The sequence below is a fragment of the Equus caballus genome, chromosome 4 (assembly GCF_041296265.1).
Source record: "Equus caballus isolate H_3958 breed thoroughbred chromosome 4, TB-T2T, whole genome shotgun sequence".
Classification (NCBI taxonomy): domain Eukaryota; kingdom Metazoa; phylum Chordata; class Mammalia; order Perissodactyla; family Equidae; genus Equus; species Equus caballus.
Genome location: NC_091687.1, coordinates 72607046 through 72626937, shown reverse-complemented (window position 1 = coordinate 72626937; position 19892 = coordinate 72607046). Strand labels below are relative to the sequence as shown.

Below are 19892 nucleotides of genomic sequence, written 5' to 3'. Positions count from 1 at the left end.
TAGGCACGGACCTAGCACCGCTCACCAAGCCATGCTGAGGTGGCATCCCATATAGCAGAACTAGAAGGACCTACAACTTGAATAAACACCTATATATTGTGGGCTTTGGGAAGAAGAAGGAAAAAAACAGAAAAAAGAAGATTCGCAACAGATGTTAGCTCAGGGCCAATCTTAAAAAAAAAAAAAAGGAAAGGGTGTGACCTTCCTCTTTCCTTCTAAAAAAGAAAAATTAATGGCAGAAGTTATTTTCTTTGTTCTTGAAAAATATACAAGGGTAGTAAGAGGAAACCGTTACTTCTATTTTATTCAGAAAGCAATTTTTGTTTGTAATCTAGGAGATCACCATCCTGAATACACTTAGAACTCTCAAATTCTATTTACATGTTCTGTATCAACCACTTTATTCTCACTTCTTTAGCACAGATAGTAGGTACCAACCTAGAGTCATTTCTCTTCTTTGTCCTTGAAAGCTTCTATATTTAAGTGCTGCTTTCTAAATTCACTAGAGTCCATTAGAGACAGATTGAAGAAGCAGAAAAAGAATAAAGCACCAGGTATAGGAACGAAAATAAAATGCACTGACAGTCTATCATTTTTTCCTTGGAACTAACACTGTTCGCAATAGTACCAGACGTCAAACAATCTACTAGCCTTCAAACATGCAGTCCTGAGCCCTTAGATATAAGAAATACCAAACACCGATTGACTAATTGCAGTGGCAGCACCCGAGGACATAAATATCCCTCAGTAGGACTTGAAACAAGCCTGGTTCCTCATGTCTCCCCTCCAGATAGATGAGGATTCAGCTGCAGTGAAATGATGGTCAGAGTTAATGAAGAGTTGTCAGTGCTGGAAAATGTTGAGTCTGAGTTTGCAATTGACTGAATCTGGCATATTGCAAACCAATATGTATGAAAGCCAAGCACAAACAAAATATCTGGTAATTAGTGTTGGCCAGTTCAGCTTGGATCACACTCCAAACCTTACCACTGCTTGTCATTCATTTGAAAAACAATTAAGACCATAAGATCTGCTTTCTTATTGCTGATATTTGTTCATTCCACGTTCCACCACCTCTTTATCTGTTGCAATCTCCTCTCTAGCATTGGATATCACTAACTAAAAAGAACCTTATTTTCCTTCTCCAAACAAACTACAGTCAGAAGCTTATATGTTTTAATTTCCTGGACAAAAACATTTCCCTGTACCCTAACAGGTGCTTATTTATAAAATAAGTGATGAAAACAAGTGGGACATATTTCCAATCCGATAATAAAATGTAATTCTAGGGCACCACAAAAGACCCAGTCTAGCCCAGAATGCATGGGCTTGTCGCTATGGAAGCCCCTCAAAACACCCCAGAGATGTGGATCTTCATGCAGACGAGCTATAGATATCTTGTCATATTGACTGCAAACGTTAACTTTTCTCCAGGGAAACTTATAAATTTGGGCATAAATAAAGACTTGAAATTGCCTCACATAAGTCCAGATAGGTTTTGTTGCAAAAAGAGCTTGCCTCAAACGTTCAACAAAACTTTTCACTTGTCAGATTGTTTTGGATTTTGGGTTTACAGACAACCTGGGATAGGTGTTTCTCTGTGTTTGGCTTTCATACAGATTGGCTTGCACTGTTACCTCGTCATTAACTCGGATCATCATTTTCTTGCAGCTGAATCCTGATCTATCTGGAGGCAGGGCATGAAAAACTAGCCTTGTTTCAGGTCCTACTAAGCCATGAATTTTCATTTTTGTGGTCTGAGGGAATACAGAAAACACATTAAAATCTGCCATAGTGGTAAACAAGAAACTCCTTATATAGAGGTTTCCAAATATATTTAGACTACAATCTATTTCAGCACTACAAGAGCTCCATGGACACTTGCCCTCTTCTATTTGCTAATAATACTCTCTCAGCACTCCCTCCTTCTAAAAAAAGAAAAAAGAAGAAAAGGTTTTTTTTTTAAGATTTTATTTTTCCTTTTTCTCCCAAAGCCCCTTGGTACACAGTTGTGTATTTTCAGTTGTGAGTCCTTCTAGTTGTGGCATGTGGGATGCCACCTCAGCGTGGCTTGATGAGCGGTGCCATGTCCTCGCCCAGGATCTGAACCAGCGAAACCCTGGGCCGCCACAGCAGAGTGCGCAAACTTAACCACTCAGCCACGGGGCTGGCCCCTAAAGAAAAGTTTTACTCAAATGAATAAAAGAATGGACTGTAATCCCTTCGAAGTCAGATGTGGCTATACAAAACTTTCCATGTATTCATGCCTCAAAATTTTAATTGATCACCTTGTATGTGCCAGAAACTGCTAGACCCTAGGGATACTGCTATGAGCAGAGCAGACAAGCATCCTGCACCCACAAAGTTTACATTCTCAGGAGATGGGGCAAGGGAGACAACTGGATGGAAAATAAATAGCAAGTAGATAGTTACAGAGAGTGATAAGTACAAAGGCTGTAAAGAGATTGGTGATAGAATGGAGAAAAACTGGGTATGGAGTAGACTTCAGATAAACTGGACAGATGTGAAAGATGGAAGAGAAGCAGTAGTGTATCCAGCAATGAGTTAAGCTTTCCAAAGAGAAGAAATTGCAAATGTAAAGAATGAAGTATGAAAGAGTCCATTGGATTTAAAGGCCAGAAAGGAGAGCAGCCCACCCAGATGGTAGTGATTTACGGGGACAGTATTACAAGATGTAACCAATGAGGTTTGCAGGAGTCAGATCATGGCCTTCTAGACCATATATTTTACTCCAGGTACAATAAGCCAGTAAAATGTTTGAACTAGGAGAGTTCCATAATCTAAATACATTTTCTTTTCTTTCTTTGTTTGTTTTTAAAGATTGGCACCTGAGCTAACAACTGTTGCCAATCTTCTTTTTTTTCTTTTCTTTCTGCTTTTTCTCCCCAAATCCTCCCAGTACATAGTTGTATATTTTAGTTGTGGGTCCTTCTAGCTGTGGCACGTGGGACGCCGCCTCAGTGTGGCCTGATGAGTGGTACCATGTCCGCGCCCAGAATCCGAACCAGTGAAATCCTGGGCCGCTGTAGCAGAGCACACAAACTTAACCACTCGGCCACAGGACCGGCCCCTAAATACATTTCCTAACCAGTCTGATTTTTGTGTGGATATTGGATTACTAGAGGACATAAAAAATAAAAGGAAGAAAACATGTTGGATTTACAGCATTTTAGGGGAAAGATGATGGTATTTTAGGCTAGAGTGGGATAGCAGAGGGGGAAATGTGCAGAGAAATGGCACAAGGTATGCATTGATTGATGTGGGCAGAAAAGGAAAGAGAAGAATTGGTAGACTCGGGTTTTAGGATAAGCCACTCAAGGGAGCAGTGTGGTCTGGAGACATAAATTTGTGAGCCATGAGCATATAGAAAGGATGCAAAGCCAAAGGACAGGAAGAGATGATGGAAAGGAAGAATAAAGAGAGAAGAGCCTACAATAGTTGAAGTTTCAGTTGAGATACAGATGCTGGCAAAGAGACTGAGAAAGGAGGTACAAGAGGGATGGGTGAAAACAGAAGTATTATACAAAAGCCAAGAGAAAAGTATCCCAAGAAGGGAATGGGAAGTTAACTAAGAAATGGGCCAAAGAGAGTCCATTAGATTTGGCAATATGATAAATCATTTCTTAAATTCATAGATCAATTATAATCGAACATAGCATAAATACTGACACTGGACCCTAGTAGAAAATACTTTGGTAAACAGGCAGGGATTACCCAAATTTCTGAAAAACCCGTTTCCCTTTCTCTTTCCATCTCTCTCTCCAGGTAAGTTAAGGGAGAGAATGGCATCCAATTCTTTTTCATAGCTCTGGTAATATTAATGCCAACTTCCAACTGAAGGGGAAGAGAAGGTAGATGAGTGAATGGACGTTTATGTCCCGACTTTTACCACCCAATATCACACATCCTTATTGAAGAATGACAGACAATGGCCTGCCAAGCTCTGACCTAGAGCTCAAAGTGGATCAAGATTGGGGACCACGTAATGGAGAGCAAGAGAAGGAAGTCTCGAGGCTTTAGAGCCTAGCAAAGTAAGTATGAAACAAGCATACATGAAAACTGGCTGGAAGGAGAGAAAGAAATGGGCACTAAATCAGGTCAGGAGACGACAGCAATCAAATCACATATCTGACCCAGAGACACTAGATAGAGTGAAGGCATGAGCAATTTCTCAGGTTCATACCAGCCACTCTGAACAGCAGAAGCTTTGCTTACTTTCTGGGTTGGGTATACGAACATAGAACACCACAACCAAGGTGCCACCGGTCTGAAGTCCTCCACTCCCTTGCTGGGCCCCAACTCACCGTAACTCTGGTTTTCTCTTCCTCCTCTTTCTCTTTCCCCAGGGCTCAAATCAAGGAAGTTGAAAAGCCTAGGCAAGATGGCTGCTCCCATCTGACCACCCAGGTGCCCTTATATACAAGGTGACTGGTGACTGTTCTCGGATTACTGTCCACGTGGAGACATTTTAAGCATAAAAACCTTAAGCAAAACCATGGCTTCAGGATAGCCAACCATACTTCTGTTATAAATAGGAGGAAAGCCATCTAGCAGGTTTTTTTCAAACCAACTCTGAGATGGAAAGAAAAGCTCAACGTCATAAAGAAAAGTTAATACAAAAGATGACTTCAACTTCCTAAGTTTTCACATACACAAATCACGTATTGGCTCCTCTAGTAGAAGTTTTCACCCTAGACTAAGAAAGATTTCTAATACAATAGAACCCACCACTTTGGCATAATCCGGTATTACCCACTTATCGGCGCATCCACAGACAGCCTCACCTTAGCTCTACAGAGCAGACAGCCAGCATCAGGTGGTGCTGATAAGTCAGAACCTTGTTTACTCTCAACAAAGATTCGTTTAAAAAGATATAGAGTTGATAATGTAAGTTCCACAATACATATTATTTAGTTTAGATACATATAAGTCACAGTAAAAAAATGTTGAATATAAAATGTCTTGGGGTATGGAGTTATCTCTATATAATACCCTGCTATGCCCACACCCATGTACCAGAATATTCTTTTCCAATCTTTTTTTTTTTTTTTTTTTTTACATAATGGACATAAAGTCATGTTTTCCCCAAAAGTAAAGCATAAAGAGAAAAGAAAGACAAGGCAAATTAAACATCATTTTTCTCTCCATAACTCCTTCCTGTTTGTATTTCTTGATTTCTTTGGATCACCCAGTGCTTATTTTCCACAGCCACCCTAGTCTTTGAAGAAATTTTTCATCCAGAATCGCCTCTGGGAGGGAAGAGAGATAATTCTTGAAGGTTTTTCTATCCTGAGGAACCAGCTTAATTTAGAAAAGATTTGTATAAATATTACCATTCAAGCCTTTCATAGTGAACTGTCTCTATTAAGTCAGGAGTCATTAAAAATTCCATAGCCTCAAAGCTGGGTTTTGCTCTAAGGTGCACTAACCCTGTTCAAAGTGAAGGCAAAACCATTAAGAACAGACAGCCCGGCGTGGGCTTCAGAAAGCTTGTTTCAATTTGGCTGAACACTGCAAAACTCTGTGCAGCATGATGAGATAATTTATGATAAAATGAAGATGGACTAAAGGCTTTTTGTTGCGAGATACCCGATGGACTTTGTGTTAACTCTTCAGAGAACAGTGCACACAGCTTGGCAAGGTGAAATTGCTATAGAAGAAAAGAGAGCTCTAGAAAATTGTGAGCACTGGGTTCCTGGAAGAAAGAGACAAAGTGCATCTGGATGTCATAGTGAGAAAGAAAGAGATAAATAAGGAGAGAAAAAGGAGCAGATCTTATCGGGGCAGTCTGTCAGGAAACTAAAGAGGGCACCGTGAGATTTGAAGTCACCAAACAAAACTAGATACCATGCTTGGGACAATAAGCCCCAAACAACCCACATTTGTCTCTCCAGAAAGGCTTTTGAAAAAATGACATGTAATGACTTGAAAAATGGCAAGCTGTATTTTTAGGAACATACAATGTGATTTTTAAAAAAATTTGTAACTAGCTGCTATAAACAAAACTCAAAGAATATTTACAAATATCTGCATCACAGAAGAGCGAAAAGATAATGTCAAATTTTGACATTTGGTTTGTATTTTACTTGCTAATTGGATATAGTATTTGTACACACTCAAAAGCATGCATAATTAATATATTTGACAGAGCAGCACCATTTTTTTATCATTGTAGTTCAGTAGCAAAAATAATATTAGCTACCATTTATCAAATGTCCTGTTTCAAGGCATGGTCTTCTGTCAGGCATTATGCCAAACGATTTCTATATTACGTCATTTTACCCTTAAACTTTCCCGAGATGTGGGTATTATTAAGTCTCATTTTACATATTACAGAAATTAAATACAGAGAATTTAAGGAATAAGCTCAAGGTCACATAGATGTCTAAGTCTAAAGCCTACATTTCACCAGTACATTACTACCTCCCAACTGGCAAATCTTTAAGGCACAATCAAGTAAACTTCTTAAAATTCCAAATTCATAAGTTATTTTAATCTAGGGTTTCTGATCATAAAGGGCTAGTACAAAATTCTAATGTAAACACATATATTTATACATGCAGAACATTTTCACATTGAGTCAAACCTACTCAGTTTGAGGGGCACATACCAATTTGAAGGAACTATGCTAGGTCCTGAATTGTTTATAATGAAAAATGGCAAAAGACTCTCTTCTAAGAAAACATCAATGATAACGATTTATATCAGGAAGCTATACTGAAACACTATCTGTATCAGTTTAGGCTATGGCACCAAAGGCTAAAAACCAGAAATAGGTGCCAAAGTGCCCACAATCCAAAGGCCAGATTATTGACAGCAGAGAAAGAATGGACCTCATTTTGCAACCACCATTTTAATAATCAACACAGACAAGAATGACTAGTGGATACTAAAACGTTTAGGTGAAAGTTGATTGGGGATTGGGACATTCACACTGCCTAAAGTATAAACCACCAGATTACCTATTAACTGCAAAAAGAAAAGATAAGTGCACAATAGAGAGATCTGGTAGATCCCACCCTAACAAAGGATCTCATAGAGCATCTCTAACAATAAGACAAATGAACATTATGTTTCTCGTGGTGAGATGCTACAGAGGGTACACACAATTATCTATGTAGTGCTCATTTCAAAAAGGTTTACTTGAGAGGACGGCCCAGTGGTGTAGTGGTTAAGTTCACACTCTCTACTTCCGTGGCCTGGGGTTTGCCAGTTAGGATCCTGGCCACAGATCTAAGCACTGCTTATCAAGCCATGCTGTGGTAGCCATCCCACATATAAAGTAGAGGAAGATGGGCACAGATGTTAGCTCAGGGCCAATCTTCATCAGCAAAAAGAAGAGGATGGAAGCAGATGTTAGCTCAGGGCTAATCTTCCTCAAAAGAGAAAAAAAGAAAGAAAGAAAAGGTTTATTTGAAGCTTAACATGAGAAAATAATAGGACAAATCCAGATAACTTGCCTTCAAACATCCAGACAACTGGCCTTCAAAAATGTCAATGTCTTAAAAGAAATTGTAAGGGCAAGGAGTAGGGAAAGAAAGAAAATGTTCTAGAGTAAAGAAGACCAAATATAATCTGAGAACTAAATTAAAGGAGTGATTTATCATACTCTGAATTTTTTTTAAAAGCATAGCTGTGAAGAACACTATTGGGTATTAAGAAATGTGAATTTAGGCTGTATATTATGTAACACTATTATATCAATATTAAATTTCTTGAGTGTGAAAATTGTTTTGTGGTTATGTAGGAGACCATTCTTATAGCTGGAAGCATTTAGGATAAAGTGTTATGATGTCTGTAAATTATTCTTAAGCAGTTTACCAAAATAAAGATATAGATAGAAGATAGATAAATTATTTAATAAAGATTATATAATATATATAGAAAGATAATATAATCTGCATAGAAATGATATGTAATCCATATTGAAAGATTATATAATTGAAATATTTATATGTATAATATATAATATCTAACATCTATAGTACCCAAGTCTGTTGGTATATATGGACAGCTTATAATATATACTATGTAGTAAATATACTCAATATATAATACTCTAAATAAAATACAGGAGAGATATAGTATATACTACATAGCATAGCATACTGCATAGAGTAAGCTTATAGATTAATATATGTAACTAATCATAAAGCTTATAGATAAGTTAAAATATCATATCTAAATTTATATCTACATAGAAGAGGTTATATACAAATATAATTATATTCTATATTATATACAATGAGATATTTTATACATGTATTTATAGAGATTACAAAGAGATATAGAGATTTATATGAGATTTGCATGATATAAATAGAAATATAGAGAGATTTAAGATATTTTACATATACTTGTATATTTTAAAGAAAGCTGGTAATGTATGATCAGGCTGTTTCCTCCACTTCAAACGGGGATTCCCTCTCACTCACTTTAAGCCAAATGAAGGAGCTTTAGGAGAAGCAGTGAGATGGGTTGAAGTGTATTCCCTGGTGTCTAACACTTCTCTGGGACACTCTAAAGGGGAGGTGTAGCTGTAGCAGCAGTGAGAATGCCCTGACTTAACCACTTACAGCACAAATGTTCATGGTTCTTTTGGACCAAATTTAGACCTCATAAAAGGACCTTTAGAGGAGCAAACAGAGGGGCTAACAGAGAATGGGCTTACCAGAATCTCAGAGGCTAGGATGGATAATTGCTCTAACATGGAAGCTAGAGAGGGCATTGCCTGAGTCACATAAACAGACAATGTCCCTGTCCTTATCAGGCTTAGAGTCTAGAAGGGGAGGTGGCCCTTTATCATACAATTACACAACTAAAGATACAATCACAATTGTGAATATTGGTAACAAAGACAGAATCTATTTTATTATCCATTTCTCTCACTTAATACGTATCAAAAACAACCCAGAATGAAAAATAGAGAGGAGAAACTCTTTCTCAAATGGAACAAGACAATTACCATAATTCTAAACTGCAATTTATGGAACACAATAATTGTAGACCCCCAAATCTGGGAAGAAATAAAAGAATAGGCTAATTAGCAATACACACCTCCTTGAACAACAAAAGTCCTAGAAGATACACACAGTGGTCCTTTGGAGGTGGAGAACAGGTTTGACATCATTGAACAGCAAAGGAGGAGAAAAGAAAGAAAGGAAACACAATGAAAGGACATTTTATATCTACAACCCTTCCTTCCAACTGAGGTAGACTACGGGAGGGCAGGTGAAGTGATGGAGGGTGAGGAAACAGGTTCTAAACAGTCACTAAATGCAATTTAGACATCCTGTGATGTCTAAGACTCTGCTGTGACCCACAAAGGAAAATTAAGAGGAAATCTATCCCGAAGTCAAAGGAAACAACAGATTTAATGACAGGTGTAAGAGAAGTTAAACCCAAGGAGACAGTGTGGGGGACTGGAATTGGCCACCCGAAGATATTTCTTTTTGGCATGAGGAACATTTTGGGCTGGTTACTTTTAAAAAACTGCAGACAGGAAAGAAACTCTGAAAAGTAGAATTTACTTACCTTTTGTTAAGAGACATTTACATTTGTAAAGGAAATCTCCATCTGTAAAGGTGTCTCCCTCTCTGTACCAGGAAGAAGGGGGGATGACCTTATCTCTAGAAACTCTTAATCAATGTGGAAGGCAAGGAATTAAATCTGCATAATAACCTTACTCTTATTTACTGTACTTGTCTGATAACCTCCTGTAACTGACTCCCCATTCCGCCAACATCCTCCTTTGTCTTTAGCTGAAGATGATTTTTAAGGTGGTGGCTTCAGCCATTTTGGCGAGTTGTTCAGTTTGCCTGAGCCTCTCCCATGTATACATGTTATAAAGCTTTGTCTAATTTTCTCCTGTTATTCTGTCTCATGTGAATTGAATTTGTTCCCTGGCCAGAAGGACTCAGAGCAGGTAGAGGAAATGTCTTCCTCCCCTACAACAGCAAATAGCCTCTAGATAAATCTCCCTTCCCAAGCCTCTCCCCACTGCTATTTTTCAAAGAATAGGCAACTCCATTTAAAGATAAACAATAGTTATTTTTGAGGAATAATTGTAATACATACATATAAAAACTTGGGAAAAGTTAAGTTACTACACTTAAAGCCATAAAAACATGGGTATTCAGGCAGAAAAAGAAAGTCATATGAAAAGGGCACACACACAAAATCAGGCTGGCTTCAGACTTGACCACATAATACAATGCCAAGGGAGCAGAACAAAGCCTACTAAATTCTCAGGAAGGAACCCAAGATTGAATACACCACCAAGTTGCTCAAGCATACAAACCAATAGAGAAACTTATTTAAACATCCAAGTACCTCGAGGGCAGCTGAGATGCACCAATATGAAAGATTAAAGAGCCAAAAGGAAAATCTCATAATAGAGAAGAGAAGTTGAAACAGAGAGAAAACTATATCCCAAACTATGCTACATTAACCCTGTCAGGTGACTTTTAGGTCAAAAAGCTCTAATTCTAAATGTCTTGAGGTAACCTCCTTCCACAGAGCACACTCAGTGGATACATTAAGGGTGAGTTTGACTAAAATGTTTACGTTTTAGTTAAATACTTGAAGGAAATACAGTGAAATCTTTCTCAACAGGAATACTGTACTGATGACACTAAAGAAATGGATGATACTGGTGTCACATCAACTCTTTCTCATTCTCTCTTGGATTTTCTCAGGCAAATGAGAAAATCCATTATTACGTTAACATACTATTTCCCAGAGTAGTCAGAGTCTTGGATTTGGTACTTTCTGATGCAAGGATCCAAGACTCCATAAATACGCATATGGCATGTCAAAGAAAAATTGTACCATACAGAGTTAAAACACGCAAGGAAGACTACTGGAGATGGTTGCAACAGGACAGAGAGATTGAACTCAACTCCACTGAAACAAAAGACAGGAGAGGGTGAGTTCATGGAAAAGTACTGAAGGAAGTTAAATGGAGGCCCTTCAGCGTGGTCAGACCGTCTGTGTTTCCTAACCTGCACTTGCTGAAGTGGAGCTCCCACCTTCCCACAGAGACTGGGAAATGGGGGCACTCCCTTCCCTTCTTGAAGATTGCATTTCAAAGGGATGGATTTCAGGTGCTTGAGAAAGACATTCCTGGGTTGTAAAACTGGCAAGAGACTGGGAGAATATTTACATGCCAGAGAGGCACAGAAAGAACTTATAATTACAAGTTTTATAAAGTAATTGCTCTAAGAAAAGGGAGGTCAGGACCTAGAGTCAGGAAAAAATGTAGTCACACTAAGAGGAACGTTAAGGCCCTCTTAGGTAGGCATATGGCATGAAGTGTCACTGGTGATGGCTGCATAAGACTCTTGAGCAAGCTATCCCTGGAGAGCTTGACAAACAAATGTAAGAAAAAATTTTTTTTCCAGATTATTTCTTCAAGCATATTAGTGACACGGCTCTTGGCCAGAGACTAGAAAGCCCCTCTTCTGCATTTCCATTGACTGAAGCAAAGATTTTAAACTCTGTTCCTGCAGTTAAAATGGAAATAAAAACTGTTGGTTTTACTTCACAAAAATGTTGTGGGGATTAATAGGCAATGTTTATAAAAGCTTTTAATTTTTAGATGTAGAAAAAATAACATTTAAGTACAAAATATGATTCCTATAAATTCAGATTAAAAGTATTATCAGTAAGTTTGTAAAGGGCCAAAGCAAATTAAATCTGAAAAAAAAAAACCACTTTATGTTATTTTCCTGAGGAAGATTGGCCCTGAGCTAACATTTGTCGCCAATCTTTGCTTTTTTTCTTTTTTTTCTCCCCAAAGCCCTGGCACATAGTTGTTTATCCTCGTTGTAAGTCTTTCTAGTTCTTCTATGCAGGATGCCACCACAGCGTGGCAGAGATGAGGTGTGCAGGTCTGTGGCCAGGATCTGAACCAGCGAACCTCAGGCCACCAAAGCAGAGCGCACAAACTTAACCACTAGGCCACTGGGCCAGCCTCTTAACTATTCTTTTATAAAGATAATATTTGCACAAGAGTTTCGTTACATAGAATGTCTCTGTGAGTGTAAATGAAGGATTATAATAAGCTAAGTATTGTTTAAATAACAATAGAAAAACAGTATTGGTCCTAGAGCAGTGAAATAAGTTGTACAAAATGGAATTTTATTTCTGCAGTCTTGCTATAAATTTTCTATTTTTTAAAATTTTAAATGAAATGCGATTGTTTACATTCTGTTTTTTAAAAATAATATGCAGTAAATTATAGACAATTTCAGAGGCAGAAAAGTAGAAGAAAATGCAATCCCCAGTAGCCTCACTATGTTGGAAAATAACACATGGATGTAATTATTTCTAATCATTTTGTTCTGAGAATATTTCTCACAGTTCTAATCATATGACATATGATTTTATGCTGGTATACTATAAAATGGTATAAATTGATTTTTATATAAAATTTGAACAGAAGTAGGAATTTAAGAATCTCAAGTGACAGAAATAAGAGCTGGTAATATTTTTATTATTTCCTTATAGATTTTTTTCTCTAGGTCGGTGTTGCTTTTTCAGTACTATGTGTAATGTCCCCTCCCCTCTCATTTCTTTAAATTTCTCTTCTTTCAATCTGTCAAGTGAGACTGGAGGGCTTACATTTCACAGAATCCCTGAGCTAAGGGAGAACCTAATTTTAACGTGTCCTAGGACAAGCAGTAGTGATTTTATAAGTGTTTTTATCTCAGTGACACTTCCTGGGCTTAGATGGACTCTGATAGAGTTTGGCTGTAGATAAAAATCTGCCGTTGGTTGGTTTGTTTACTACTTTTTATTAAAAAGCTTGACTGAGGTAATTCAGTATGCATTTAAAGATATAGAAAGTCATTATTCAAGGTCTTTGGTGACTAAAATGACCTTTATGCTGTTATGACCGCACACAACTTTTGTGTGATAGAGAGAAGCAGCTGTCTGTTTAGTAAATCTCCCTACAGTCTATCATACTAGTAGTCTACGTGGTGCCTTCATGAGAACCAGACAATGACACCTCTCCCAGAGGAGGAATTAGAAAGGGGTACAGCCCGTGGGCACAAGACTTGGAATGCCGAGCAAGAAAAGTCACCTGTCTTTCTTCAGACACAGCCCCCGCTAGAGTGCTCCTTGATGAGCCGACCATGGGCCAAGTTCAGTCCTTTCCTGCCCATTCAGTCACATTTGTGCAGGCCACAACCACTCAACTCGGTGGAGCAGCCCTAGTTATAACTATACATGTATAAATGTACAGATGTCTACTTATATATTTGTGTTTATATACTTACCAATTTATGTATTTATGTATACATACTTATCTCTAGTTAGAACCAACTTATTTTAGGTGGTCTTCAAACATAGCAAGCAATTATACCTGAATTGTGGCATAAATAATATGATTTAGGGATTAAGGTATAAGACATTTTTGTGCTACAGGAGAAGGTGCAGAATCAAGAAAGGAATGATTTAGTACAATATTATAGGCCTCAGGTTTGGATCTAGACTATGTGTGTAATCTGACAACACTTAATCTGACCTGCTATCTTAGCTTTGTAGGAAACAAATAAGACTTACTTGAGCTTGATATCCTCATACTCCAGTTACGACTAATTGTTATGTTCAGCGGTCTTTAATTTATCAAGAAGAATGTGCAGATAATGCATCTTCTCTTCTGAATCACTGCAGACCTTATAGACTCCTCTTTTTGCCTTTATGTATGAAAGACAATCGCTACTGATTAAAACACAACACTCCCAAGTTTTTCTTCAAAGATCCTGATCTGTTTGTCACTATGTTTTCTGTGCTACAGAAGAGCAGTCTTGGGTCCACTTAATTTTTGTTACTTTGTAAGCAATTAATCATTTACTCTGACTCCATGAGCACTTAAAATTATTTTTTTGTCTTTCTTGAAAAGTTTTGGTGGGATGAGTTTAGATATGAATCGCTTTCCTTTGATTTTTACATCAATATGGAAAGTTTAATATTTTATTTTTATTATTTTTGAGGAAGATTGGCCCTGAGCTAACATCTGTGCCCATCTTCCTCTATATGTGGGACGCCTGCCACAGCATGGCTTGATAAGCAGCGTGTAGGTCCACACCCAGGATCCAAACCTGTGAACCACAGACCCTCAAAACAGAGCATGACAACTTAACCACTATGCCACCAGGCTGGCCCCCTGGAAAGTTTTTTATCTACATTCTCAGATGTTTTATTTAGCTCAGTAAAGTAACTATTTTTAAACATTATTTTTATTCTAATGTCTAAGTCAAACAAACCTTTAACTTCTAGATTGAATCTTTGCTCTCTGTTCTCTGTTATTATTGTTTCTATCATGATGTTAATCTCTTTGTACTTTGCCTCTATATTCCTGGAGAACGGAACATTTGTTCTTTACTGATTTTATTTTCTACAATGTCATTCTGCTATGAACTATCCCCAATGTAGGTTTTAATTCTGCTCTTGCATTTTGTTTCTTTGTAACCATCTCCCTTTTTTCCCATATTTTGTTTAACTTTTCACCAAAATCTCTTCTCTCCTTCCAATACACTTTTCAACAAGGAGAATATTTTGATGTATTTCTAGTTCCTGTGTGAATTCTGAAAATAGATCATTTTCAGTGACATGTTCTTCTTCTAAATAGTTAAGATGATAGTCCCATTTTCTTCTTCTGCCATTTTGTTGCGTTTCTGCTATTGTTGTTCTTGCTATTTTTATAGGCACAAGTTGTTCTTTTTTTTTTTTTCTATTTACTTACCTGTATATGAAAAGAATTTTATCCAGGCTCAACATGTGCCTGCAGATAGGGTAGACAATTTCCCATGACTATGCTCAATTTCCACTTAGATGCTGTCGTTCCTTTCTCTTAAAGTCAGTGGCAAATTTATGGGCCCAGATTGTTTTTCAATTCCCAATGTTTATCAAGCATTCATCTATATATTTCTACTGTGCTAAGTGGAATCTTCTCCATGCCTATTTTCTATATCTCCAAAACCTTGAAATTAGGAAGTACGTAAATACTCAAGATTCCTATTACTTTGGCACCTACCTACAGCACCCTATTTGAGGAGTTTACAATGCTTAAGCAATCACCAATCTCCCCTCCTTGCCACCCTGTTCATTTACCTAAATTAATCTCCAAATGAATGTAAGAAGCATACAGACACAGAGCTAAAGACAGTGACATGCTACCTTCAAAAGCAACATTTCTACCAGCAGCAGCAGTTTGCCTAGCTTCCTGCTTGATCCAAACCTAGTTTATGAATGTAGAAATTAATACTGAGAAAGGGAAAGAATACTCTTGTCTTCTGTTAAGTAAGTGGGTTGCTCTCTTTATGAGGCAGAGCCTGGGCATTCATCAGCTATTTTTCTCCGTCCAGTTTTATTGCCCTTATGGTTGGTAGAAGTGGAGTGAAGCAATCAATTGCCTGTCAGCCTTCATTTTTTGGATTGTTGTGACTGTTGATCTTTTCTAAAAACTGGCATTTTTTTCCCTCTGCTTATTCCTAATCACCAGTCTTATCATGACTCCAGCTAAGCCTGCACCGAAAGCCTCAGTTAAGTGTCTTTGCTGTTTCCAAGAATTGCTGATGTTGTCTGAGATTTTTCTGAGGTCAAATGGTAATCTACTAACCAAAATCTCCCATGACAGAGGCCTGGGATTGTCAGCAATTTAAGAAATGAATGTCAGTCACCAAAGCTTAATTATAGTCCTTTTTAAAGCTAGAATTCACTTAAATATTACCATATAAAGCAATGATGAACGTATATCATTAGTACTGGGGGTGGGGGTGCTGTGCACATGCCCTCACGCCTGAGCACACGCCCTCATATATGAACACATGTGACCTGACACAAGAACACATGCATGCTTTCACACAGGAATGCTCTCGTTTGTCATTAGGAGACTGAAGGAGAAGAATGAAGGCTAGGAGAATGATGTGTAGGTCACTTTACACATATTCTTAGTTACCCTATTATAATTTGGCAAGGAAGCTACCAGGGCTCAAATGTATTCAATTATTCATTCATGAAATTTATTAGCTACCTACTATGTGCTCAGCACTGAAGCGGAGGCTTGGAAAGGTAATTACTACTAAACCATTCTGTGATATTGGTGTGTGTCAAGTCCAAATGAACTACATGATCTTTTTTCCACTACCCCTTGCTAAAACGCAGGCCTGATTTTTATACATTATTTTTTCCCAGAACAGTATTCTCACACAAGTTTTTTTCTAGCAAATTCAAACAGAAATGTAGTATGACTTTACCTAATAAAACTCCAAGTTAGACAATTTTTGACAGAAAGTTTTCATATAGTTTTTCATCAGAAATGTTGAGTAGAACTTAGGTTTAAAATACTGGCTTGGGAAAATGATGATGGCAGACAAGTTTTTGAATATCTGAATTCGACTCCCCTCCATGACAACTGACAGAGAAACCAGAATAGAAACTAGAATAGTTACCCCAAATCTCACAAAGTACTTCTGCAAAAAAGCAGCTGTAAGTTGTCCCCCAAAACTGAAAATACAAACTGGTAGGTATAAGGCACCAACAGCACCAAGAGCCATGTGGGATCAGCAACTGTAAAGGAGGAAAGAGAGGAAAAACAAGAGAACGTCAGGTGGCCTTAAAACCCAGGAACCTAGGAGTAGTCACCAGAATACTCAACAGGCCAAGCTGAGAGCGGCAACCTAAAATGGCAGGGAGGTTTATTAGCTCCAATTTACATGGTAGTGGAATAGGACCAGAATATGGTGAGATGGTGGTGGAGTGGTCCGGGTCTTTTAAACTCTGGAAACTAACAAGCTGAAGCTTTCTTCTAGGACAAAGTTCCAAACTGAGGAGAAACTTTTGGGAGTAGACTCCAAATTGAAGAGAGGGACAGCAGAGACAAAGGAAAGGTCCAGATAAAAGTGGAGGCAGGAAGGAGGGCCTCCATATCACAAAAAGTAGATGGCCATATTTTTGAACACTTTGTTAAAAAAAAATAGAAGAAGTAATTCTGAAGCTAAGAGGTGAGGAAAGTTATTCTGGACCATTTTTTCACAAGAACAGAGGAAAAAATCATTACACTTAAACATGAGTAACAGAAAAGGATTATGATAAAACCACATTCAAAATTCATGTTTAAAAAACAGAATAAAGTTCAGAATAATGATCCTTTAAACAAATGAATGCACAGCATAAAGATATGCCCAAAAAGATGAAAATGATAATCCAATGTTTCAAAATAAGCTACCAGAAATTAATAATGAAAGAATGACATAATCTGATATAGAAAAATTCAAAATTTAGGTGATTGGAGAAAAGAAAGACCTGAAAAGACAGCTGTAAAAATACAGTAAAAGTTTAGAAATAATAATAGTTCAAAAAGAAAGAACTAGAACAAACATGAGAGTGAATAGACACTAGGGATAAAATATTAAGAGAAATGGCATGCGGAAAGGAGAAAATTCTAATAATGAAAAGAAATAAACATATATAACAGATTCAAGAGATCATGACAGAAATAGAGGAAGCAAAAGTAAGGAAGACTCAATATATGTATACTAAAAAAAGCACAATGGAATTGAATACCAAAAATTTTAATTTGATAAACTTTTCAATAATTAAAAACTTTCAGTTATAACCAGAACAGCCATCATAGAAAAATACACTGAAAATATGATGAACCTTAAAAGAAAACAGAAGCCATGAGCAGCCAGGCAAAAACATCAAGTCACTAATAAAGGAGAGAAGACAAGATTGCCATCAGTTTTTCTACGGCAACATTTCATGACAGAACACAGTGTAGTAACAAAAAAACACAGGGAGAAAATGTGAGTCAGTGATTTAATATTTAGCACAAACAACTTCAAGCATGAAAGTCATGATAAAATGTTATGGAAATTCGAGTTCCAAGAATATTATGCCTATAATAAACACTTCTTCATACATTTATGAAGAACGGGTTTCTGATATCCAAAATGACTAGAGAGAGAATGACAAGTGATGAACATTAAATGAACATTTACTCAACAAATGAAAGCTAATTAGTGTTACAATAGAGAAATCATAGTATGCCATGGCTATATATTCTTATATAAAGCTATCAAAAAAGGTGAAGAATGGAGAGATGAGTTTTTGAAAAGTAGATCAAAATTAATCATTGTCTTGTGATTATTAACTGAAAAAGGATGATGATTTAAATTAAATGCTGGGAGAGAATGGGGAGCGGGAAATAGGTCACTAGCTACTTTCAATAATGCTTACGCTAAGAAATCAAAAGACAAAAACATCTAGAAAGAAAGGGATTACGGCTATTATATAAGGATACTGTATTGTCCCATCGCGCAGCTGATATCCCCTGGAATAAAAACCCTTTCCTTGCCATAAGCCTGGCGTTCCAGTTTTTATTTTGCCCCTCTTGTGTGGCCGGTAAAGAACCTGTTTTTGCGGCCCATAACAATATTAGCATAAAATAATCATTAGAACAGAAATACAAACCTTTCTAAATATTAAAAAAAGTTTTGATGGGAGGATCAATTCAACTTTTTTCAGTGTTCACCTGTAGGGGAGGGTAAGGAATGGGGTCAAGAAGACAGAGATTGAAGGTAGACTTCTCTGAACAGAGTTTGTATAGACTTGACATTAGGAAAATGAAAATATTATACATAAATTTAATATTTTTTAAAAGGCAGTTCTAAAAAGTTAAATCAAAGAGAATGAACCCAACTATATATTGAGTTTGTAGCAAAATAGAAAGTGACTTTGGAACACAGCAACTTTTACCATGTATGCCAGCTGAGATGTGTCCTGAGTACAAAATACAGTGCAAGAAAAAATCTTAAACTGTATCAATCTTATTGTTGGTGGCAGTATTTATATTTTATTCTGAGTCCATTGTGCATACATCATGAGATAAAGCAAATGAATGATTATATGTATAGCTTTGAGAACTGAGATTTCAGCATGAGACAAAAAAGATATATATGTAAGACCAATGCAGTTAAATAAAACCCTATAGTCTTAAAAGTGACCAGACTGAATTGGTATGAACTCGTGTCATACCCATGTCATTTATTAAAGCAAAAAACTGAAAAAGCTTAGATACAATGACCAACTCAGTAGCAATAAGTAACCATTAACAATAAAAAACTCCTAGTACCCAGATTGCTAGTTTTAATACCATTTCCTGGAATTCTAGAGAGATGGTTAATTCCAGGTCTTTGACATAAAATGTATGAAATGAATCTGGCACTTCTTGTCATGCCAGAAAATCAGGAAACTGCTGAAGAGTATTACAGGTGGGTCAAAAGGACGTACAAACCAACTGAAAGAGGCTTCCAGTGGCTGAAGATGGGACAACTTAACATCAAGATGTTTAATAGCTGCAATGGACTGAATACATAAAGTAGTAGATAATAAAAATATTCACTTGTTATACAGCGCTTCTCAGTCTTTTGGCTAAGAGCAAGTGTAGTATCTGTCCTTATCAGTTTAATAGCTGATACCCCCTCTCTTCTTGTACAATATATTCAATGGGTTTTTGGAGCAGGGAGATGGAATAGGAGCTTGTTCTGTGGAATCTGCGCATCAACCTGGTGTTGCAGTACCTCCAGCCACGGTGCATCCACTCAGGGGAATAGCTGAGGTTTGAATAAAGCACTTTAAAGAAAAAACAATTTCACTCGTTATAGCTGGAGGATATTGGGAACCAATTTGTTATTTTGAAAACCAGTAAATAAAGGGAAAGAATCAAGCAAATTTAATCTGGATACAAATTGTTCCTTAAGATATCCTTAGGATAGTTGAGAAGGAGAAGAATCCCTTTATAGACGTATCTCTGCTAATAAATAGAGTGCGAGTGATAGAATTTTACTATTTTAACACCG

General features: G+C 37.1%; 1 non-coding gene across 1 annotated transcript; it reads left to right on the top strand.

Annotated features, from left to right (window-relative positions):
* Positions 1 to 19444: 19444 nt before the first annotated feature.
* On the top strand, positions 19445 to 19635 carry LOC111773346 (U2 spliceosomal RNA). Its single transcript, XR_002807728.1, has one exon. It is a non-coding gene; the product is annotated as a U2 spliceosomal RNA (small nuclear RNA).
* Positions 19636 to 19892: the final 257 nt, after the last annotated feature.